The sequence below is a fragment of the Anas platyrhynchos genome, chromosome 2 (assembly GCF_047663525.1).
Source record: "Anas platyrhynchos isolate ZD024472 breed Pekin duck chromosome 2, IASCAAS_PekinDuck_T2T, whole genome shotgun sequence".
NCBI lineage: Eukaryota > Metazoa > Chordata > Aves > Anseriformes > Anatidae > Anas > Anas platyrhynchos.
The window spans coordinates 43,961,098-43,987,838 of NC_092588.1; positions in this window are offsets into that span (position 1 = coordinate 43,961,098).

Sequence of the window (26,741 nt, forward strand, 5' to 3'; positions counted from 1 at the left end):
CCCTGAATATCCATATGAATCACCACTGTGGTATACTGGGAATGCTAAAACACAGAAAAGAAAGGGCTGGTAACCACAAAAGTACAACATTATTACAGAATCATAAGGTTTGAGAAGACCTCCAAGAACATCTGGTCCAACCATAACCCTACCACCAATGTCACCCACTAAACCACGTTCGTAAGCACCACGTTCAACCTTTGCTTAAAGACCCCCAGGGACGGTGATGCCACCAGCTCCATGGGCAACTCGTTCCATGCCTGACTACTCTTTCTGAGAAGAAATGTCTCTTAATTTCCTGCCTAAATTTCCCCTGGCTCATCTTGAGGCCATTCCCTCTAGTCCTATTGCTAGTTATCTGTGAGAGGAGGTCAGCCCCCAGCTCCCCACACCTTCCTTTCAGGTAGTTGTAAAGACAACATTGTTCCATTGTTAGGAAATCATTATACCTAAACATGTTTCACTGAGGCATAAAAATAATAATAAAAAATAATAATAATAATAATGAAGAGCTAGTGTTATTTTAATGCTTTTTGGAAGGTGGAAGGCAGGATTTCATAGCCTTTGTGTTTAATTTTAAAAATAGTTTTGATTTCTCAATGGTAAAAAATGAACCAGAAACAACTTTCCTTGAGAAAGAAAAGACCAGAACACTGTACTTCATATGGTAGTGACAGTTACTTCATGCTGACATTACTAAAATCTTATTGATAACGAGTTGTTCCATAGTGACTGATTAAAGGCATCTTGAAATACTCGTTAAAAAAAAAAAAAAAGGCAAAAAAAAAAAAAAAAGCAGCTAATCTAACAGTATTTGTGTAGTTACGGCAATGAAATTATCTTTTGTAGCACAAAACCTTCTCTGTCAATTGTACCATTTTTCATTCTAAAAAGAACAGAACTATTAGAGTAGAAAATTTAGACCAGAGGTTTTAAAAATGCATGTATAAGCTTATGTGGCAAAAAATATTAAGAACATATTTTAAAACTATTAAAAGCTTTGTTTCAATAGCTAGAAGCTTCTTTCCAAACTTGTTAAAAGACATTCAGGATTTCTCTCTGTTCCTAACAAGCCTTGAAGGCTTATAATTTAATTCAAAGTACTAAAGTTGTATTTTCCCAGGCTCAAGACCCCTTGAAGCCTAAGTAATTCATAGGAAAATTGAATTTTCTTGTATATGACATGGCATAATTTCTTTTAACAAAATTTGAATAATGCCATGAAATCTTTGGACTTCACCAACTCTTAACAGTAATTATCTGTCCCAGTCAAAGGCTTTTGGAGACATGAATTGGTTATAAATCACTACAAACATTTTTGGTGCACTTCTTAATTAGCTCATTTGTAGGACTTACTGATTAAATACAGCTTATTTATTTATTTATTTAGTCTCATGTCTGTCTGAAATAAGCTTGATAAGACAAGGACTTCTTGACATCTGAAAAAAGTTGTTTTCAACCACTTTTATGTAAAATATTTGCTCTTTAATTAATCACAGTCTAATACATAATCTCACTTGTGCCAGAAAAACAAAAAAAAAACAAAACAAACACACACACAAAAAAAAAACAAAACACAGAGCCTCAGGTCCTTCCTACAGATTCTGTATACAACTTTTTTTGATTATATATTCCCTTATGCGTTCAGAAATTTGAAATCCTTTTTGTAAACATGCCAGTGTATGTGAACTTAAGTTTATTAAAAAATCTACCGACTCAGTACTGATATTACTAGCTAACTCGATGAAAGTTAACTTTATTGTTAAAAAGTTGTTTATTTCTGTAAAAACTAAAGTAAATGCAACACTAATAAAAAAACTGTATTGTAATACATTGAATCTTTCAAGTCAGTTGTTGTATTCATTAAAATATAGCAAGGATGAATGCTTCAAGATTAAGATCTTTTATGATGATACATCAAAGAAGCTTCCTGATAAATTTCATTATTTGGCAATAACTGCAACCATTTTGCCAAAGTCTTGGATTATTTAGTATGCGTTTTCTAGATTATTTAGTATGCCTTCTCTAGATAATTAGAATGTAACTTACTCAATAGGTACTGTAATTTGTATTTCCATCTTTTTTTTTTTTCCATCAAATTTGTAACAGCGAATAACTACATTTTTTAATTATTATTTTAACCAGTCCACAGTTAAACAAAAAGATATTATTACAAATTTCATAGTCAGTTTTATATGACATACATTATATTAATAGTAAATCCATTTTAATGTAGCAGTCACTAGGAAGAGCTTAAGAATCAACAGTAAAGAAATGTGAAGTAAATTTAGAGGTTGATTTTCTTTGGCAGTTTTAATTTCCTTTCTTTGGAACCCCGTTTTCCTAAAACTCTGGAGGCAGAAATTAGAGGATGCTAAGGAAACTGAGAATGTTTTTGTCTGTCCTCTTGTGACTGCATGTGATATCTGTAGCAATCCCTGATGTACTGTTCAGAAACACAAAGACCAATTACAGACTGAAAACTGATAGTGTGAATTATGGTATTCTCTCCAGGCAAGGTGGAGAGAAACAATACATCCTTGTTCCTCTTCAGAGGTTAGTGGCTGTGGTGAGGCAGTATGTTTTGCATTATAGTGTAAGAAACTCTTCCTTAATGCTATTGTTCTGCTATGTCTGTATAAATTTCTTTGCTGCTGTAACTCATGTATATCTTATCATACAGGGAATTTATGGCACTGGCTTGCCTAGAATGTCATGGAAAACAGCAACAAACTCACAAAGGCATTCAGCTGTTAGTTCTCTGAAAAGAAATTCATGTGTTGCTACATATGCTTTACCTCTGTGCATATTTTAGAACAGCAACCAGAATTTGGGATCATTCTAACTGAATGCTTGTATTACTATTTTCAAAATCATGCTTCATTTTCTACATCCTCTCCTAAACCTAAAAACAGTAAACATTTGTCCAACAGGCAAAATGTCCACAGGAAAAGCAGCTGAGCCATTCTCCTGAGATATTTTGCCAGTAGTATATATAATATAAACAAATTACTTTTATTCACATGTAAAGGAAAATGTAAGCAGCCGTTCTCTGGAGAGTTTGGGGGCCGTGGAGGATATGTCTCTCTGAAATCCAGAATTAATTTTCAAAGCCCTGGAGAAGCTGAGTAACCAAGGAAAATCTTTGCACGTCTATTTCAGGCAACCCCCTGCTCACTGTGCTGGCTGTGTTAAACTCCACGCTGGTGTGCTTAAAACCCTCACGGTGTTACATGAGGAGCATGAGGAGCAGGCATCCAGCTCTGGAGTGTCAATTCTGTTCTGAGAATAGCACCAGTAGTAGGCCTGGTTTCCATGTGTCTATGTGACTTGCTTTGTATATTCTGTGTTTTCTGTCATAATTAGTTTCTGTAGTTTCCTAACTATTCCAGATATTCATTTTAACTAGAAATGTAGGACTGTTCAGGTACTGCAGTGATGAGGCCTGTATAAAGAATGTTTTCTCCAGTTTAGATAGGATGGAGTTGACTGAGTTTCAGAAACTCTTCTGTGGCCTTAATCAGTAATTTTATTATTATTATTAGAAATTAGGAAGGAAAGAGGGATAATTAAATTTCTCCTAGCTTCAGGCTCCATCAAAGATATTTAAAAAATACAGCTACAAAGACATATCTAACAGAACTTTTTAACGATAGAAAACTAGTTAAACAAAATGGATAAATGCTTCCAACTTTTTCTAACAGATAAAGCACATTCTAGAAGTACTTTGAATTAATTCAGAAGTATTCTACATTAGAAATGAAACATAATATGAAGATCTAAGAATACGTTACTGTGCTTATCTATGTAAATTGCTTAATATCTTTCACATAGAAGTCTTTAAAAAAATAGAAGTTACGATTTCACTGTACTTTCTTTTGTGTTAAATCCATCCTTTGTGTCTTTTATTTATACTGTCCTGACCTACAGTCAGTGACAAACATACCCAGCAGTCACAGCCCAGTTGCTTTCCCACTCCATTAAGTTAAACAGAACATGGCTATAAACCAGTCACCCATCCAAGTGAATCATCTTTGTAATTATGCATGTTGCAATTATTATTAATTGATCACAGCAAAATGCTAATTAGAAGGAACTGCTTTACGGAATTGGGGTTTCTCCAGTCTTGGGCTTTTTGGATCAGAGGCATCATACTGTTTCACAGCATTTATATCTTTTCTTCCTACCATTAGAAAACATCCTCATCAATTTATATCATGTTTTAATCATAGCCAGGCAGGCACTCGAGGCCACACACAATGAGCACTTGGCTGCACTGCCTGTACCTGAGGGGATATGGCTGAAGGACCTGCTGGAGCAAGCAGACTGTCACATCCTATTGTTTGGATGTGATTGAGTGATGCAGTACCACATAATGCTTTAATGGAAAATTTTAAAAAGTAACTCTCTCTAAGGAAAAGCATTATTTTTAAAAAGATGATCTTATGCTCCCTTCCCTTCCCTTTGAAAAATACCAGGTGAATTACTATCCACTCTGAGTAATTACTCTGGTGTTAGGAAATAATCAAACATTTAAAATTGTCCATCATCCACAATAATGATGGTCTCTGCTATTCATCCGGATACTTGGGATTCTTTCCCAAGGAAAAGAATTTCTGTAAGTCAGGTCTTACAGATATTTTCCACGGCACTTAACAGTTAGATTTGAAGAGAGTGAGGAGAGGTTATGATTAGTATCAGATTCAAGAAATGCTGCTGACTTCTGAAAGAGTTTATGTGATTGTATTATTCCATGTTTTTACCATTCACACATCTGAGGATTGGTACATTTTATAACTTGTAAATAGCGTATTTTAATATTAAAAAATAAATCAATATAATAAAAAAGTATTATGCAGTCAGGCAGGGTTAATCCCAGTTTTTCTATGAAATGTGTATCTTTCTATCTGAAAGTTTGAGTAGTAACCAGCTTTCTGTTATGTATTTTATATTATATCAGTAGAAAACCTGTTATTCTAAAAGTAAATATGCCTTGACTAGCCCTTTATTTACACATATATTTACATATATTTATATCTTCTCTAACTACTAACTGACATGTTGGAAGGCTGAAATATTTTGATTTTAAGGGAAGTAAATTGGCTTCTTGGCTATTTCATAAACATAATGGGGGGGGGGGGGTAGGGGGAGAAGCAGATTTCTTATAATTACCTCTTAATATAAAGTAATAATCAATTACTTTGCACAATATATCTATGTTACTAATGCCCAAGCTCAAGCAGTGTCACAATATTGCTTTTAACAGGTTGAAGATGACACCAAAATTCAAACCCAGTAGTTTCTCATCATGTAAGCTTGTGAGTAATTGGTGAACTTCAAGCTGAAGTTCCTGTTTTCACAAACTTGGTAAGAAGTTCACATTTTCATAAAATGACGCCGGCCAACTGCCATTGACTACAGAGGAGTTATGTCCTGTGCCTAACCAATGGCTAGACAGAGGAGCAAGGATTAATATTGGAGTAAGACTTAACTGTTCTTTCCTGGCATGACCAAGTGTTTCTTGGTCAAAGCTGGAATCACAAAAGCTTGCAGAAAATAAATAAATAAATAAATAAATAAATAAATAAATAAAACTGAAAATGGAAAAAAAAAAATTTTCCTCTATATTAAGTGTAAACAGAAAAAAGATCTAAAAAAAAAAAAAAAAGTAGTTGCAATATACATTATATACATTTATGTGCTCTGTGCATATATAAAGAAAATGGTTTATTTTCAACTCATTTTAGTCCCAGTTTGTCTTTCCTCCCTTCATCTCTCCTGCCCCCACCCTGCCACCCCTCTTCCTACAAACATTTGTTTTCCAAACACACAAGTGTGTTTGTATACTTTTGCATTTTCGTACTTCTGACACAAATGCCCAAATATGCTGCAGTATATTTAATTCCTGGAATAAAACGGTAAATGAAAGCCATTTCTCAGTTGCTATTTCAATTTATTTATACATGGTTCCTGCCAGACCCCCTGCTCCTGCGTGGGCTCCTCTCCACGGGCTGCAGCTCCAGCCCAGGGCCTGCTCCACCGGGGGCTCCTCCACGGGCTGCAGCGTGGAGATCTGCTCCATGTGGGACCCATGGGCTGCAGGGGGACAGCCTGCTCCACCAGGGGCCTCTCCACAGGCCGCAGGGGAACTGCTGCTGCCTGCCTGGAGCACCTCCTGCTGCACTGACCTTGGTGTCTGCAGGGCTGGTTCTCACTTCTCTCTCTCCCAGCTGATTATGTGCAGCAGGTTTCTTTTCCCCTTCCTTAAATCCGCTCTCCCAGAAGCACAATTATTGCTTATTGGCTCAGCTCTGGCCAGCAGCAGGTCCCTTTTGGAGCTGGCTGGAGCTGGCTCTGATCTGACACGGGGCAGCGGCTGGGCTCTGCTCACAGAGGCAACCCCTGCAGTCCTGCTGCTACCAAGCCTTTGCTATTTAAACCCAGTACAGTGTTTAGGGTGCCGTAGTATGCTGTTTAACAGAATTCTGTCGCTGTTGGGGGTTATTGGTATGGTTTCAAAGAGTGTACAAACTCGTCCTATTTTTATTTATTTATTTATTTATTTATTTATTTATTTATTTATGTTGTTTCACCTTCTTAGCCTGGTTTTTGTCTCTTACTGTTTATCTTCCAGAGACGTTAATTGTGTACCAAGACCTTTCGTGGGAGGTAAGTAGGACAAAGGAAGTTCTCGGGAGCCAGATCTACATTATAACTGATTCAGATATTATTCTTTCATTCTGTATTAGAATAGAAACCTCTGGAATAAATAAAGAAACTAGAGTGGTGCATGGGTTAAAGTGACATATAATTTGCAATAGCAGTCAGTGGTCAAAAGTAATTTCTTCTTTGAAGACTAACACAAATTCAGAAGTATTCAGTTGCAGTCATTCTGTTAAACAGTTCTTTTTTTAATACTTATTCTAATGAGATGAACAAAGCTGGAGGGTGCATCAAAGTGGAAGCTTCAACTAAATGTGGCATTGTCATAGGAGTTTATATATTTCAAACTAATAGCTGAACTTTAATATATATCTAATATATATTAGATTTAGTCCTAAGTTTTAAAGATAACCTGGAGAAAAGGCAAAACATCCGTACAGTTCTAGTTCAAAGCATGGGTATTCAACAGAGATTCCAAATCTCCAGCTTCATTTTTTCCATTAGAGCTATGCAAACTTTTTCAGTATTACAATAACATAGGTAAGGAGAAAATATGGCCCATGTTGTCATGCTTGTCAGTGACCTCTGTCAAAGAAGGTAGAAAAAATGTTAATAGTTCATTTCCATGTAAATTTTATGTGCTACAACAGAGGTTTCATGTTGATTTCTCTTATCTCACAAACACAAAGGTTCATACACATTTTAAAACCTATAAAGCATTTTCTGTTTAAAATACAGTCATTATGGTGACACAATGTGTCACAGATGGCAGATAGTAAAAGGGACAGTTTTGCGAAGAATATATACAGAAACTGCATTTACTCAAACTGTTTGACAATACATACAGTCACAAGGTCAGTTTGTATATTCCCTCTTCACATTTGTGAACACTTGCATATGTGGGAAGCCCTGTTACAGTAGGTGAGATAATTCATCTGGATATCTCTCAGCATCAGAAAAAGGTTAATCACCTGATAGTAATCAGTTTATAAATGATTTGACAAAGAGAAAACAAGGATTACAAAGGTACACAATCTACAGGAAATAATTTCATCAGTTACATTTTTGAGGAAAAGATGTTTTATTAAAAATGAAACAGAGGGTTACTGCTATAATAAATAAATATTATCAAAGGACAAAAGGGCACATATGAGAGAGGATATAAATCCACATATCATCATGGTCTATCACAGAATAGTATCTGTAAAAATGATACTATGTAAAAATGTAAAAAAAACTCAGACTCAGAATAGGTTATGAATATCTACTGGGTCACTGTTGCTACTTGTCATCATGTTTTGCTCACAGTAAATCTTGCAGTCTATAGAATTTGAATTACTTCTTTTTACTGGTACTGAGAACTTTCCATGATACTGATTCTTACTAAAATTCAGCGTTGCTTCTTTCTTTACAGTCATCTCTTATTACAATGTTTTTATTCTGTCGTAACTATGATACTGTTTACTGAAAATGTAGGGAAAACAAATGGAGCTGGGGAAATTTCATAAAAACTGGCCATATCAGAAGCGAGAAAAATATCACAAATATATAAATACAGATCTTGTATATTTGGTTAGCTTCTTCTCCACAGCTAACCATTCTTATAATAGTAGTTCTTTGTTAGTCTGTACTGCTGGACTTTCAGGTGCAGAGCTGATCCCCAGAAGAGTCCCTATTGCCTAGGGAATCCAGCAATCTCTGTACAGAAACCACAAGGACGGAGACCTCAGGCCTCATGGAGACTAAACATGTCTGTTCTCCATTATGAATTACAATGAAGTCAAGTTTAAAAAATATTGAACCTCTTTATGAAACAGAAACTTCTACTTTATTTCCTGCACCTCTGTCTCTCACCCAGCTCTAAAGAACATGACTAATTATTGCTGCAGGGCAAGCAAGCAGAAAGAAAGTGAAAGTTTTTAATGGTTTCTATTTTTACACAGAAATAAATGATAGCACCCAGTGGGACTATATAGGAATCTAGATGGAGAGAAGTCAGTGGTTATCTTGCAGAACTAGAATGAGCATGACTATATCCAAAGAAAATTATGAATTATCTATTGAATAATCATTTGAAACAATGGTTATTGCACAAGAATAAGACAATGAAAAACAAACAAGCAAAGAAACCAAAACATATAGATCATTTTTTCTACAGCTGCTATGCAATATAGAAGTAGATATTTTTAACTTTCCAGAAAATATACCTTTCTATTTCTGAAAAGCCATGAAAAACTTGACCTGTATGTTCACTAAAATCAGAATGAGTCTTTAAGAGTATTCCAAATAAAGCATTTTGAGAACAGGAGTATTTTTGGTTAGATGAAATGCTTTGTTATTATTTATTTTAGAAATAAGAATCTTGAATACAAACTCCTGAAATGTTAAACACTTTCCTGTGAACTCTCCAGATCAAAATCTGCTTCTTTTTCTTCCATTGTGTGCATTCAACTCTTTGTTTCTTTCTGCACATCTTCACTTTAATCCTGATGTTCCACTTCATAAGCAGCTTACAAACACCATCCAGCTTTAACACAGTAAGCTTAAATGTTGTCACTGCTACAGCATGAAGGTCAAACCAAATGCCTAAATTCACTAGTGTCCTGGGATAACATTCAGACAAATAAATTGATCTGAGAGCAGTGCAACATCACTTGCAAAGCTAGCCACCTGAAAGAATGTTTGGATATATCCACAAAATCTGTCCTAATGCTTGCATTTGAAGGTTATGACATATCTTAAAGATCACAGTAATCTTTTAGCAAAAATCTCACAGGATCAGTGTAAGCTTAGGAGTCACTACAAGCTATAGGAAAAAAACAAAACAAAACAAAAAAACTAATTTGAAAGATTGATAATTAATATGTTGCTTTGTAAGAAATATTTGCAAAGAGGCAAAATGACTATCTAATTGTAATCACTAATAGGGAGATTGATTTTCTGCTATTAGATTTCTCTTGTAAACAAACATGGAAAGTCAATATACATTTAAAAAGCTCAAAAAACCTATTGTGTTCATTTTAGTTATTAAATTTTCTTAGGATTTATCTTCTGTAAAATTGAAAGACTTCCTTAATGTTATTGTTTTTTTCCCCTTGAGTATTTGGGCATGGCGTAACTGATTGTAGTGTTTAAAGAGAGAGCTCACTTTCAAAATATGAGTATTGAAGAATGCTGGCACTGGAAACCTGAATGAGTTCAGCGTCTACCTTCTACCTAAGGTAAAAAAAAAAAAAAAAAAGCCAAACCCATGTCCAGTGAAGACAGTTTAAATTTAAAGCTATGCATATGAAATAAATATCTTAAATTACCTCCATAAGCTTCTGAATGCGTTTGTCAGAAGAATTCCAATAAATCATATCTGTATAATAGCAGACAATCAAACTCAGTGGACTTAGGATAATAATAAATGAAATCAAAATTTAGCCGTTGCACAGAACTAACTCTCAGGGTGTGCTTTCAGTCTTGCTTTTTCTTTGGAAGTCACTAGAGATGGAGGACATCTTTTATTTGCATTGCCCCATGCTGCAGAAATTGTCCTCCTACCAAGTAACTTCCTCTCTTTGTGTTTCACCCCATAACCCTCTTTTTTTCACTTTATCCTGCAACTGAATCATCCCTCTTCTCAGCACAGCGCACATCCTTTCTGTGCTCACTTCGGGCTAAAGGCGAACACTTGCATCTCAGTGCTTTAGAGTTTCGCTGTGTTTGTTCTTTTATGTGTCTGTATCACCATACAGTATGTCACTTTTCCCTAGCTATCTGTATGAGAGTAACTATGACTAGTTCTGTAATGCATTTGCTCTTTATACTGTCTCTCTTCCTGTAAAACATTTTATCACAGTTTGTATAAAGGCCTTTACAAAATGTGGAGAAAAAGAGGCAGACTCAGTTCTATTCATTTCTTCAAAAAGAGTCGAGCATATTCTCATGCTTTCTTTCTTTGAAAGATATGATGAGAGATTATACCTGCCATATGCACAGAGTCCTATAATGTTAATATGGAGGAAGGTCACAGCTTCTCATGAACCCTGCACCCCACAGAGCATCAGGTCCATACACAGTGGTCTTCCCAGCATTAATAGACCGTGGGGATTTGTTTGATCGTATGAATCCTCTCAAGCAGTTTTTATCTACAGCTGTGGGAAACTCTACGCCTTTCTTGTTCATCTTTACTGGGTTCAGCAGCATCTTGAAGTATAAGTGCCACAGAAACTGTAAATACAGCAACACCCTTAGAGAAGTTCCTGTTTCTCTTAAAACTCATTATCTCTAATATTGTCACTTTTTATTGTCATGCGTCTCCCCTCTGGCCATCCCTGCAAGCTGCTTAGACAGAGAAACCCATTTCCAAGATTTCAATAAAAAGAACTTCTATGGTCTCGTGTAAGAAGCTCAGAGATCTAGATCCTCAAATATAACAACCAGAATGGATAGACTTTGTTACTACGACTTATTGAAACTGATCCTATTAAATCTAATCAATACAATTGATATTACTTTGCCATCTAGCAAATTACAGCTAGGCTGAAGTGATCTGATGCAGAGTGAATTCAGGTGGGAGTTAGACAAAATATTCTATACCAGAAGACAGCAATTCTACTTGTTAATTGATGGGTTGTTAGCATGACTTTAAACAACTTGGCAGCTGGCTGGCAATCCTTATTCAGTGCGTGAGTGCATATGATGTATTGATATTTAAAAGGATATAATCCACTTACAATCCATATAATCACATTTATTTCTGATATTTTTTTCTACCTAATCTTGTGACAATCAAGAGCTAGAACTATTGGTAACAGAAGAAATTAGAAGAAAAATATTTTCTGTAATGTTTCTGTTTATTTAGCCTGAGAGCATTCTGAAAACAGAGAATTTCACCATTTGACCTCTAGAGCTCTAGTTGAAGGAGTAAGTCTTGTTGAACTAGGAAAGAGATACCCTTTTCCAGTGTCACTAGTTGCTTTCACAGCAGCAGCAGGAAAGAAATAAGAAAGTGTCTCTTTGAAACCTAAAGAATATCAAGCAGATGTAGGAGTAGGAATCATTTTGGGATTCGTTGTTTTTCTTTACAGATTTTATTTACTACATTTCAAGTCAGCTATTATCTTTTCATTCACTGCTCCTTGTCTATCTATAACTTTCATATGACCCCTTTCATATGAGAGTGCTGTATGCATACTTCATAGTCTTTAATTTCTTTATCCTTACAACTCTTCTGCACAGAAGAGAATTTTATTCATTTTAGTAGTAACAAAATGAGGGAAAAAGAGAATAAGAGATTTCCTCAGTGTCAGTTATGACATTTATTGCAGAACAGAAAGGCTTGAATCAAGCCTCAGTGTTACCAGGATATATACAAACCTAGAGTGTTTCAATGGAGATATAGGGAGCTCTTATTTTCACACAAAAAATAATTTATTTTATTTTATTTTTTTAGATAAGGCAGCCATGTGGTAAACCCCTGTCTTCACCAAATGAATGTATTTTTATTTTTATTTTTATTTTTATTTTTATTTGTATTTGTATTTGTATTTGTATTTGTATTTGTATTTGTATTTGTATTTGTATTTGTATTTGTATTTGTATTTGTATTTGTATTTGTATTTATGACAAGTTAACACTGTACGTGGACAGTTGCTAGATGTGATCTGAGTTGTTAACCTGAAAAGAATGACATTGACTAGAAGATATGCTCAAGGAGTATGCTTCAACATACTACAATCCGTCACAGAACTATTATAGAGCTAGTCCAAAGCAGGACCCCCTAAAATGTACTTTGGATGGATCCTAATCATTAGCATGCATTATTTCCAAGTGCACAACAAGTCCTATGAAACCACTCCACTCTATCAGGTTGACAGGCCCTCTTTCAGGTATGTTATTGTTTTGTAACATTCACAGATTGAATGAATGCTTATCTGTATGTAGGGTGGCTGTGGACATTCAGAATTAAACAGTCTGTGTTAAAACAGATCCCCACTGAGAACTCTTTTAAACAAACTTGATTATTAATGTATTTAGAGCAGATTTGTGGAAATTATAACGGTTCTTCTAATCTGAGCAATATTGATGGAGAATGGCAATGAATGATTTCCCCTTCCTTTCCATTGCTATAGGATAAAGAAATATATTATAAAGAGGAAAAGACCACTCACACTTCAGTTAGAGTGGAAGAACTTTTTTTGGTGCCACCTGTTATGAGATCATGAATAGCTTCCAAAATCCCTAATGTATGGCGTGCTTAATGGACATTCCATGTTTGGGGCATCTCAAAATTTCTCTTAAGTCATTAAGGACATTACAATTCTCTCCCTCACAGGGAATAACTAGTGGTGAGGAACTAAAAAAAAAAAATTAATATGAGATTATTAATTTCCTTAATTTGCAGGTTTATGATAGAATTTTTCACCCAAATGAAAATTTAATTCTTTGAGGCAAAACGTGCAAAGATATCTGCGCAATTGCAGCATTCAAGGTGATGAAAGACCAGCGATATGATGAGGTTATTGTAATTATTGCAGAGCTTGCAGGACAAAACATCTGGAAGAACTGTTAATTTCATCACAGCATATTCCCTATATGTGTTAACTTTGTCAAAAGCTTTGAAAGTCAGTATCCATTTATATTCTCGGCCACTGTTTGCAAAAGTCAGTCTCTAAAGAGTTCCCACAAAGACAAAGAGAGTAGAATAAACCTGGACGCTTATTCACATATTACTCACACATGAAAGGCAATTATGAATTTAACTAGGGGAAAAATGTAACATCTATTCAATAATCCATTAAAAACACAGAGCTGTAGCTCTTGAAGACATCTTAACATTCTGATGGGACAGTACTATTTTATCTTTGAATTATTAACACTTTTTATTTAATATGGACTTTTAAATTGCGAATATTTAATTTGAATATCTGATGATACATAGGCTAAATAGTTGCTTTCTGGCACTGGAAGAACATTTTTCAGAAGAACAGTTTTCTGTCATAAATTTCTGATTTAAAATAATTAAACCATTCTGAGGAAATGCTACGATTCCTATCAATTAATGTTTGACTCCCCAGAGACTGCAGACTATAAAGCTCCCCAGAGAGAGAGAGAGCCTGAATCACAGTGTAGACAGGAACAAACTAGAAATTACTATTTCTATTCCCTTATTCCCTTGTTCACTTGAAATATTTTTTCCTTAATTTATTTATATGCAAGAACTTTTTTTTTTTTTTTTTTCCTGTCCTCATTAGAAAAATAAAAATCTGGTAACATGTATTCATTTATTTTTGTTAGAAAGGAAAATCAGTACAGTGGTGGTATACTGTATGGCCAAAGTAGGATAAATCCTTAAATATTGCCATTTAGAGACTTTATGTTTTGTATATAGTTTGCATGGAGTAAGCACACAGCCAATAAAAGTGATAGTTTTCTTCCACTGTTGCTAGGGCTTTTTTTTTTACATCCATTTTACAGGAAACACAGAAATTCGGGTTTTGGTGTAACTTTTTTGCTATTCGGGTTTTGGTGTAACTTTTTTGCTATTGTTCTTGGTGAGTTTACCGTTTTATCAACCTTCATGAAGACAATAACTTTCATCTTTGACACAATGGGAATTTACACCCTGAGATAAGTTTCAAATACCTGGAAAAAAGATTGTTAGAAAAAAATAAAAATACAAAATATGTATTTAAATAAATGTATTTACTAACATTTACAATCTGTAAGAAGATTTTTTCAAAGATATATCTATTGGCATTCTGAATGCTGAGAAAAAGAATAAAATATTTATTTTGCTTGTGTACAACTAATTCTAAGTTTAAGACTACTATCTAGCTAATATCCATAGGCACATATGTAATGAAATATGTTCAAGAAGTATCGGTGAAAGTAAGTAATGCTGATTTTTTCACACATGAATGTCACATTCTGCAGAACATTCTGAAATTTTATAAAAAAAATCCACAGTTAAGAAAAATGTAGAAAGTTTATTTTTAAGCTAAATTTTTCATTTAATATTAAAGTATCAGAAGAAATCAATTTAAACGTGTTTTTGCTACTTGTTTCTTGTTTGTGTTTACTGAGTAAGTGTCTGAGATTCAGAACAAAAGATTCCTGACTCAAAGATCATGTAGGAATAAGAAATATAAATAAATGAGGAATGTGATGGATGGAAGAAGGGTAGGACATAGAAAGAATGAATAGTAAGTGCAATCTTGGTTGAATAGTATGTTTAATTGGTGGAGTAAACCATAAACAAAATGGAAGAAAGGGAAAGGAAGTGAGAAGGATCAGCATGATAAAGGAAAATAGCATTGTGTATAGAACAAATTTAAGGAAAGAAACTGAAAGAGAAAAGATCAAAATATGATAGACAAAGTGTGCTTAGAATTCTAATAATATTTTTAATTGGACAAACGCCATGTATTGGCTGGCTTTGGATGTATTCATGTCTGGAATTTTTGGCAAATCTTTGCAGATTTTCATGTGTCATCCGCCTTTTTGTCTACACATGTGATTACAGCACAGTGCTGCTAAGAGTAGTGTATAATACTAATTTTCTCTGTACATTTTTTTTTTTTGCAACATTCTGTAAGGTTGTATAGTGTGTATTAGAATTAGCAAATGATTCAGTAATCTCCAGATGGAAAACTGATGGGAGTTAAAACTAGCAAAGATAATTAAAATGAGCAAATAAATAAATAAATAAATAAATAAAGCACTGGAAATATTTTACAAGTAGTTGGCCATATTCATTCACAGCAAAACTGTGCTTTCTCAACACATAGTCAATTTACCCTGAGGGTCCACCTTGAGGAGCTGGCTGTCCTCCACACAGATAAGGAGCCTGTCCCACTCATAGAAAAAGCCTCCGGTCCCTCTTCCAGGGCCTCCCAGTCTCACCCAGTGTCTCCAATCTCTCTCCCAGCACCCCTAGTGCCTCTTCCAATTCTTCTAGTATTATTATGTCAGGAAAACTGACAGGTTCAAATGTGTTAGTTCATCAGGGTCAAACATGTTAGTTTGAACCATAACCGTGAATTTGGGTCATGATTTAGCAAATTGCAAGTCTATTGCACTAAGACTGCAGTAGCCTCTGTTGATGCAAAGGTTGTTCATACAGTAGTGTTAACCACTTCATGCAGAAGTGGTTAACTCCAATTAAAGAACAGCAAGCTCTCATGATTGGAAGCATGGGAAAGCGTGATTGCTCTGCCAATGTCTGTATTACAGTGAAAGTTACTGAAGATCCATTAGTTGAACAATTTAAAATTGAAAAGGAATCATGAGTACAACGGTAATGTATTCAGACTGATTTTATCCATATAGGAATACTATTCATGCTGTGCTGTCTACATACAAACAGTCTAGATACTGTTTGATTTGGAAAATTAAACATTTATGTCATTTATTGATATAATTATTCCACATCTTTGGAGAATTAGTGAGTGCTGATCAATAGTTTGGAGGTTAATCAGTACTTTACTTCTTGACTCCAGTTAAATTCAGTTCAATTAAACAGAATTGATGCTAATTACTGTCCTGATTAAGCAGTGGTTATTACCATATTACCATTCAATATCAGTAGGCTAAATCTGTTTCCCAAGAGACATCTCAGTAAAGCAGCTACAGTGACATAGCATGCCCCAATTAAACAGTGTATATTGTGATAATGTATTTACATAGAACCTTTCATGCTAATACAAGTCAGAAATATACAGTTTTAAAGAGTAGGAAGCATATAGCCAAGACATAAATGATTGCACATTAATGAAAAGATTACAAAAATGCCTAAATTAACCCTACATCAAATGCCTATGACTCCCATTATCAAAAAGACCTTACATTTTCAAGACTCAGTTGATAATGTACAAAGAAACCTGTGTTCATCTTGAGGAATAAAATAAGACTATCTTTTCTGAAGGAGACTTAAGTATTTTAAAATCTGATTATTGGTTAAGTTTTTCACATATAGGCTTTATGTAGTTCTTTTTCTCTCTTTCCCTGTATTCACTCTAACTGTTTGGGGGATGGGAAGTGACTGTAGGTGTTGAGATCAAATTTGTACATGAAGCAGGATTTGTGCCACACAAATGAGGTTAACAGTTCCGTACTTTTTAATGCTGTGGCTGCACTTATTATTGAATTCTAAAACAATGCATAAAACAGCATACAGAATTGCCACAAAAAGAAAAATAATTATATCACAATCATATTTGCTGAATTATTTATTTCATTTTGTTGCTTTTTTTCTATACACCCACCTTTTCTGAAGGAAATCTTCCAGCATCTGGAGTAGCTAACAATGATTAAGGAACAATGTTTTACATTTTCAAGCTGGATACAAGCATTAAATAATTAATCCCTGTATGAATGTCTTTAAATTAGAAAAATATAATTATCTAATGTGTTTGTATTTGTCAGATATCTGGTGAGTATAGCTCAGCTTATCCAAAGTTATATGCATAAAGCAAGACTCATTTCTCAGTTCAGCACAAAGTGTATACATTAGAAGATAAAAATATTGTTCTTCCTGTGATATCTTCTCCCTGTCAAAAATTATTTTGTCCTAAGAGACTGTTCTGTTCCACTTCAGATGAAAAACTTTTTATCTTTTAGTATTTTTTAAATGTTTGTCACATAATGTACTGATGATGGGGTTTTGTTTCATTTTTGTTTGGTTGTGTGTTGTTGTTTTTTTTTGTTGTTGTTTTTAACAGATCTATTTTAAATCCTTCAAACACAGTATTATATTTTTCAGAAAACATTATGTAAGATCCAAGTTTGGCATAACTTGCTAGGCAATAAGTTGCAATATGAGTTATCTGAGTTCACTATGATATGATTCTTCTACGCAGACAAAGTAGGCCTTAACAAAACTTCTTCACCATACCTCTACTTCAGAGTCAAACAAATGACAGAAACAAGTATATTGGGTTTGATCTGACCTGGTGCTATATTTTATTTTTAGATTATGTAAATTGTTTTGGGTAATTCAAAGTAATGATAACAAAGACACATTATAAATCAATCAAAATGCAGAGAGAATCTTAGACAAGAAACACTCCTAGTCAAAATAATTATTTCCAAATGGGAAATAATAAAAATAGCCCAATATTGAAAGTAGAGCTCAGTTTGGAATGCCATTTTTTCAGCTTCTTTGTTTAAAATACACACATTTGAAACTCAGCCAATGGAGGTACAGTTTTTAGTGTACCACAAACCTCTTCTCTTTCTTCAGAAAGAATCCAGGACAATTCTCTTTGTGATTTTCTACTGCAAATACAATTCACAATGAAATTTTCATTGTTATTCATTGCTATTATACCACCTATCCTCTCCTGAAGGCCTTGCAGAAGAAGAGTAACTATATGATGAGAAATACACTCATTATGTTCTCTATGGCTGGGCTAAACTCGGGTTTATCCAAGAAAACAAGACTCTTAGTACAACAAGAGTCTCAAGAATAAAGAGGTGATGTTTGCTCTTGGGTTGCTATCTGCCATTTTTACATGAGAAGCAACAGCGAAATGAAGACCTACAGCCACTCCAGGTTCAGCCTTTCCAGGGATCCCTGCAGGTTTTCTTGACTGCACTGAATAAAAACATCAGGATTTTGGTTTGGCTTCCCTGTTTAGAAAAATAAATAATATAGGAAGAGCTGCAGATATGTATACAGAGAGATAGATGCTTAATTTAGTACTTAATTTAGGGAAGGGGTTCATAATGAAAAATGAGCAACACTTACTGGAAAGGCACTCTCAACAGATTTTCATATTTGCATAAGCTTATAATAAGCATTAGTGCTTTCAGATACGTAATTGAACCATAAGCAACCTCTGAACCTTTGGAGATGCACAGTACACAAACTATAGTCAGGCCTCTTCTCTGAGGTTTAAGTACTTCAATTAATTATTTATAAGAAAATTATGTGCTTTTAATGTAATAGTTACACCCCTGTGAGACTGTTCTAGTGAATGTCTTTTTTTTTTTTTTGGTAAGAGTTACTTTCTTGAGAAATGGCAATGATTTCACAGAATCACAGAATTGAAGGGGTTGGAAGGGACCTCAAAAGATCATTGGGTCCAACCCCCCTGCCAAACCAGGTTCCTTAGAGCAGGCTGCCCAGGTAGGCATCCAGATGGGCCTTGAATGGATTGTTCATTGACTGAATGATTGATCCCTGGGCAGCCTGTTCCAGTGCTCTGTCACCCTCACCATGAAGAAATTATTTCACATGTTGGTGCGGAACTTCCTGTGCTCTATACTGTGACCATTACTCCTTGTCCTGTCCCCGCAAACCACTGAAAAGAGGTTGGCCAAATCTCTCTGTCTCCCACACCTCAAGTATTTGTAAACATTAATAAGATCCCCTCTCAGTCTTCTTTTCTCCAGGCTGAACAGATCTCAGCCCTTCCTCATAAGGAAGATGCTCCAGGCCCTGTATCATCTTTGTGGCCCTCCGCTGGACTCCTTCCAGGAGATCCCTGTCTTTTTTGTACCGGGGATTTGCTGGCTTCTGAAATTTTTACTCCTACTGCCACCCATTTTGCCTGTTTACAATCAGCCTAGCTTTCATAACAACTGAAATACTTGTGAGCAATACAAGTACTTTACTACTCTAAGAAAGAATAGACTGAAAATTAAATATGAGGTGGTTAGCACCAAGTTGAATAATTAAAAATCATCTTGAATACTTTTGCTTTTGATGCACTATGGCTCTTATACTGGAATGCAATATGAGTATTTTATTATAGATCATAATGAGAATAATTAGTTAAATATTAGTGAACATACATATTTGCATGTGCATGCGTCTGAGCTCTTGGCAGATTACACAATTATCACGCTGTGTTTGCTGATTATGATTGCTGATTATGCTGGTTCTAAAACCTAATTCTTTATTCTGATAGAGTCTAATAATTCACTTATTTACAAGTAAGAAATGTGTTGTGGATGTAAAAAATACAGAACTTCTATCAGATGATGGTGAACAAGCAGACATGAAAGCCTTGTTTTATCCTCTTTTGTGTCATTTTCTCTTCCTTTGTTAGTCTATAGGGGGGGTTAAAATATTTCAAGGGCTCCTTAGTAATATTCCTGTATGGAAGAGAAATCTGTATTGGTAGGAGACTGATTAAGGCATTCTGCAGTCAGGTTATGAATAGGAAGAACTGCTGAGATAAATTGGGAGAGCTGATGGCTATGTTCTGATTAATGCAGGAATCACAGTGGACTTTGGAGTCTGTCTCTGAAGTGAGGGCAGGTCATTCAGAATCTATTTCTCTATGTTTCCATGTTATTATTATTATTATTTAATCTTTTTAATTCAGGGCACTCTAAATCCTATATCTAGTGGGTATAAACACATAGAATGTCAGTGAAAAAAAAAATATGGGTTATTTTGTTCTCCAGAATAATATACATATATCCATCTTCCAGGCCATGGTTAGCTCCAGATATTAATTATGTGCCAGCCCCAAGTATTAAACTCATCTATGTTTTGTGTAGCAAAGGTCTTCATTTCTGTATAAAGTGAGTCTACTATTTTCTTGAATATTGTGCTATATTATATTGTCTTTAATTGCATGTTTAAATTCAACAACATCTTAAATCTATTAGGCATGTGCTTATCTTTTTCTGACTTTAATTTGAGCTCTTTTCACATAGTTGTAATTTATTGCAATATTTATAGTTTCAGCAAAATCCCATTGAAGGAAAGAGGCACCTCTAAGTAATAAATTTCCAACTGCATGCAACCAACTAATATATATATATATATATTAAAAAAAAAAAAAAAAAAAGAAAAAAAAAAAAGAAAGGCAGATGATTCATTTAAATTCATCCTTAGTTTATGCCAGGCACATAGTTCACTTGTGAACAGCAGCATGAGCCTTCAGACTGCTTAGAAAGCTGTAGGATTTATCATTTTGAGTTATGTGCATTTTGGCAAGTGAGTGTACTTACTCTGTCTGTGACATTAGGTCTTTTGGGGTAACAGATGGAGACAACGATTTTTGAGCTTTTTATCATTTCAGCTAACATTGTCTGACACAATTTTTTAAACTTGAAGACTATTTGGAGAAAAAAGGTACTCGAGTGCCAGATTTTGGGAACAATAAAAAAGCAATCCACCTTCAGTAATTTGGTGTTGTTGTAGCAACACAATCCTTCTGCTTACTAACATAAGTGAAATGAAGAAACCTCCTGTTTATATTTCTCCACCCTTTTGAGAAATCTGGGGCAATTTTTGAAATCACTGAAGCAAGCACTGAGGAATGGCTGTCAGACAAAGTGTCAGCACAATCAGCTTAACTACCTGCATTGAAATTAAATGATCATAAAACAAAACAAAAAAAAAAAAAAAAAAAAAACTGCTTGAAAATATCAAATATATATAAATTGTTTGTTCTGTTCTACTCTGCACTGCTGCAGCCTCACCTTGGGTACTGAGTACAATCTTGGTCACTACAATACAAGAAAGATGTGAATCTAATAGAGACTGTACAAAGCAGGGCTATAAAGATGGTGAAGGGTCTAAAGGGGAAGGAAGAAGTACGATGAACAGCTGAGGTCATATGGTTTGTTCAGCCCAGAGCACAGCATGCCGAGGGGAGGCCTCATGGCGGTCTGCAGCTTCCTCACGAGGGGAGCTGAGGGGCAGGCGCTGAGCCCTGCTCTTGGGGGACAGGGACAGGACCTGAGGGAACGGCATGGAGCTGGGACAGGGGAGGGTCAGGCTGTGTGTTAGGAAAAGGTTCTTCACCAAGAGTGTGGCCAGGCACTGGGACAGGCTCCCAGGGAACTGGTCATGGCACCAAGTCTGCCAAGGTTCAAGAGACACTTGGACAATGCTTTCAGATGTATGGTCTGACTTTTGAGTGGTCTTGTGTGGAGGCAGGAGGTGGATCCCTTTCAACTCAGGATATTCTATGGTTCTATGATTCTAAGATTCTATATCTTAATGTATTCCTGGGCTATGGTATTTCCATACCAAAGGATATATGGACCAAGATATTCCATTTGTCTAAGCACTAAGTCTGTTTATGCTTTCATAGTTGAATATTAATTGCATTCATTATAAATATTATAGTACTTAAAGATCATCTACAAAGATATGCTAGCTGACAATCTGAGATGAAAGTGATATTCCAGCAAAACTGGAGAGTACCACAATACTAACAGCCTGAGCTGTTACGAGATTTGTTTACGTTCAAGGGAAAACAGCTGATGGATAAGCTAAAGGGTTCTTCCAGAAAGGAGGGTGACAGAGCAACATAAATGTTTATCCAGATAGATCAAAAGAGCTTTAGAAACTTATTTAAAGGAAAAAAAATAATAATCTTAAAAACTTTAAAGTTTAAAAATCTCCTGCCCACTGAGAAGAACCAAAATTAATTATTTGAAATGGTTTTATAATATTCAATATGCTCGGGGTACCCGTAAATATGAACTCCATGTGCTCTGCAAATAATTTTTTTATTAACATTGTTGTATTGGAAAACTGTCCATGCTGATTCAACAGTTCATTAACCCAGTTTATCACAGTCAGTGGAAACTAGACTGGTGAAATCACAATTGTAACAGAGCTGTGTATATATTGATATTGTAACTCAGTGCTGAAATGTTTTTCCCCATCATTTTCCAAAACATACAAGTATCATATTACTGTGTCTTAAAAGCAGCACAGATTCTGTGTGTTATTTGATGGGTCCTTATTTCTCCACCACTTTTATTACCCTGAAAGCAAAACAATAAAAAGCACAGCAGACATTAAGTTAGTTAAAGTGACAAGTGTATATGTGCAGGTAGACTGCACATTTGTTAAGAACTTTTTAATAATATGAATGTGAGATAGGTACCTACCTATCTCACTACCACTAGTAGGTGCCTACTAGTGATAACATTTATGACAAGATTATGGCATGTGACTGTGTATTTTAGATGCTTAAATTCTTTTCATTTTATGAAATGTTTAAGAGAGTGATTATCTCCCCTTTCACTATCATCTTCCTCATTCTCTTTTGTCCCATATTCCATTTGCAAACATCTTGATTTTTTTTTTTCTTGTATAGTGGGTTTACATAGCAAGGTTTTGGTAGCAGGGGGGCTATAGGGGTGGCTTCTGAGAGAAGAATCTAGAAGCTGCCCCATGTTAGATAAGAGGCTGCTGGCCAGAGCCAAGCTAATAAGCAATGTTGTTTGCACCTCTGTGAAAGCAGATTTAAGAAAACTACTGCTGCCTCACAGTTGGAAGAGAGAGAGGGGTGAGAAACAGCCTTGCAGGTGCCAAGGTCTATTTATAGAAGAAGGAGCGGGAGAGGTTCTCCAGGCAGGCAGCAGCAGTTCCCCTGCGGCCTGTGGAGAGGCCCTGGTAGAGCAGGTTGTCCCCCTGCAGCCCATGGGTCCCACATGGAGCAGATCTCCATGCTGCAGCCCATGGAGGAGCTCCTCGTGGAGCAGGTGGACCTGCATGGACAGAGGCTGCAGCCTTTGGAGGACCCCTGCCAGAGCAGATTCCAGGCTGGAACCCATGGAGAGGAGCCCATGCAGGAGCAGGTGACCTGGCAGGAGCTTCTGCCTTTGGGGGCCCCAGGGGGCCCCAGGCAGACCCTTACTCCATCAGTCACAGTCTAGTGGAAAATAGTTCCACCTGTTACCATAACTGGGCAATGAGATGGGCAATGAGCTTGTCTGTAAGGGCAAGAACAGACAACCAAGACTCTCCTTCTCCCACAGGGAAGCTGACCAAAGTGATTATAGCTCTGAAAGTTGTGGTTTATGAGCACAGCTGAATGAATAAGCCTTGTCTAAAAGCAGGATACATCAGCTCTTACATTTGGCAATGTTGCTTGGCTTCCAGGCAATTTTTTTTTCCTATCTGCATCCTTAAAACTTACATTATTCAGCTCTGAGACTTATACTTCAAACCATAAGAAATATTAAGAGAAAAAAAATATTTATTTTATGATTATGTTTCCAGCCTGTCCTTGCCCCTAAAGGATTCACAAGTTTGAATCAGTTTTGCAAACTAGTTAGAACTTCAGAAATAATTTATGATATTCAAAAACCATTAATCATCATACAATCACTTCATATCTGAAGTAAAAATTTTGTTCAGATGAAAAGAGAAAGAAAATTCAATTTCTGAAAAGAGTTTAATTTTTTTAAATTCATGTTTTCATTACATTTTGGAATGAAACCCAAATATTTCAAACCTCTATAGGGAGACATGGATTCCCTGCATCCATAAAAGCTCTGGATCTCCTCTGGAATGTTACATCCTTGAAGTCCAAGTGCCTAAGTAGTCCCTTGGGCAGTCAAGCATTAATTCTCAATAAATTGTGAAACCCTTCGGATTCACCATAAAATTCTATGAAAATGAATACATTTCTGTTTTGCTGAATTGACAAATTCCAAGGGAGGAAATGGTACATGTTCTTCAAATTGCAATACAAGTATAAATTTCATTGAAGTTTGTGAAAAAATGTGAATTGGAAAAAAAAAAAAAAAAGATCTATAATTGGTTTTATATGTAGCTTTAGTAAATGTCTCCTATGGGTGTTTGTCTTTAAAAATATACAGGAAGCAAAATATTAAAATAGAAATAAATTAGATGCAGGAGTTCTTATACAATTTCCATGCAAATTATGTGGAACTCTAATTGCCCCCTGAATATGCAACTAGAGAGAGAAAAAAAAAAAAAAAGGAGAAAAAACAGAGAAACCATAAGTTTAAGACTGTAAATCCAATGAATTGTGGAGTGATTCATTACAAAGCTTGATGTGGCCTTAATTTAAAAGTTCTTATAATTTATTAAAGAAATCATTAACTTGATGTTTACTGCATAAAAATAAGTGTCAGATCTATACTGACACTCTAGATAAATAAAACAAGATCTAACTTCCTGTAGAACAGCCCTAGGCAGAGAAAATATTTTGTTTGTTTTGTTGTTTTTTTTTGTTTGTTTGTTTTCAGGAGAGGATGGCACTTGGAGTTTGAGTAGAAAAAGGTTTGTTGGTAGTTCATTTTCTTTTCTCTCCCTCCCTCCACCCCCATGGAGTTTAGTAATTTTATCCAGCAGTGAATCACTGAACAGGATTTGAACCTTACAGTGCATAGCAATAAATAAATAAATAAAAATGCACACAGAGGCAGAAAAAAAAAAAAGTAGCTTCGCAATTTTGTGAAGCTCCTTGCTATACTAGAAGCATAAGTAAATATAATTTTGGTGTCCTTATCTCCATATTACACACAAGTTGAGGGTTTGTCAATATTCTTCTAGGCTCTTTTGAACATTTATCAGTCAGCATTGGCAGCTGTGACAGGATGACTGCTTGCTGAATACCAAATGTAAAAACACAAAGCTGTCATTTTTCAACAGGTTATTATTTTGAAAAGATTATTATTTAGGATAAGTTTTCTACACATATTTAAGTCAGACTTTCCACCATCTCTGAGTTCTAGGACGAGGTAAAATACTTTGATGCAAATTGTATTTGTAAGCAGTACAAGTAATATTAATACTTGTGTATAAGTGGATCTTTGTATTAAAAAGGCATTCAGTTATTCTCTAATATATCAAAGTCTTAGATACATTACTGTTTATACAGTATAATATATATGCTTATTATCAATAAACTGTAAATGCTTTGAATGGAAACTTCTATAGAATATAGTAACATTTTTAGATTTATGTATAGTTTTTTTTATAAATATATAAATTTGATTGGGATTTCTGACTTTTATTACATAGAAAACATTCACCGCGCTGAATGAAATGAATGTCAAGGTTAGAAATGAATAATTTCTGCAGGACTTGGAAATGCTTACTTCACAAGATTTTAGGAACCAAATGAGGGTGCAATGGAGAAAAAAGAAAAAATTCTTACACTACAAAATTGCAAATGTGCATTTAGAATAGAACTGTTTTCTATACCAATATATACCAGGTTATATTTGTGAATCTGAGGTGGTCTTTGTTTATGTGAATTCTCCACTGCCGAGTGTATCAAAGAAAATAACTCAAAGCTTAGATAGAAACATTGTTCACAAAAAGAGAAAAAAAAATCTCTTCCAAAGGTTTACCAGTCATCTCACGGCAAATAAGATATGATGATGGCAATGATGCAGCACAGAAAGCAATAATATAATTGCAGAAGGGGCAGTCAACTCGTGGAGAGTACAAGGAAGTTGCCAGCATATGGAGAGAAAAAATCAGGAAGGCTAAAACCCAGCATGAGCTTAACCTGGCCACTATGGTTAAGGAAAAAAATATATATGTTTTTACAACTATATTAATGGTAAGAGGAGGTCCAAGGAGAATCTCCGTCCTTTACAGGTGGGAGCATGACTAGCAAGGATAAGGTAAAGGCTGAGGTTCTTAATGCCTTCTATATATTTGTCTTTACTAGTCAGACCATTTATCCTCCTGACCTGGAAGTCTGGGAGGGGGAGAAACTCCCCCCCCCCCCCCCTTGTGGACCTCTCAGCACAAGAAGGACAATGAGGCCCTGGAGTGTGTCCAGAGAAGGGCTACAAAGCTGGTGAAGGACCTGGAACACAAGTCCTATTGGAACACAAGTCCTATTGGAAGTGGAACACAACAGCCAAGGGAACTGGAGTTGTTTAGTCTGGAGAAGAGGAGGCTCAGGAGAGACCTTACTGCTCTCTACAACTACCTGAAAGGAAGTTGTAGGGAGCTGGGTGTTGGCCTCTTCTCACAGGTAACTAGGAATAGGACTAGAGAGAATGGCCTCAGGTTGCACCAGGGAAGGTTTAGGTTGGAAATGAGACATGTATTCTCAGAATGAGCAGTCAGGCATTGGAACAGGTTGCTCAGGGAGGTGGTGGCATCTCCATCCCTGAGGGTGTTCAAGGAAAGGTTGGAACTGGTGCTTAGGTACATGGCTTAGTGGGCAACATTGGTGGTAGGGGTATGGTTTGACCGGATGATCTTGGAGGTCTTTTCCAACCTTAATGATTCTATAATAAAAACAGATTGTTTTTTAATAACAAGATACATTTTTATAGTATATCTTCGAACCACAATTCCATCAACCAGATACAAAGAGATTATTTAATTAATA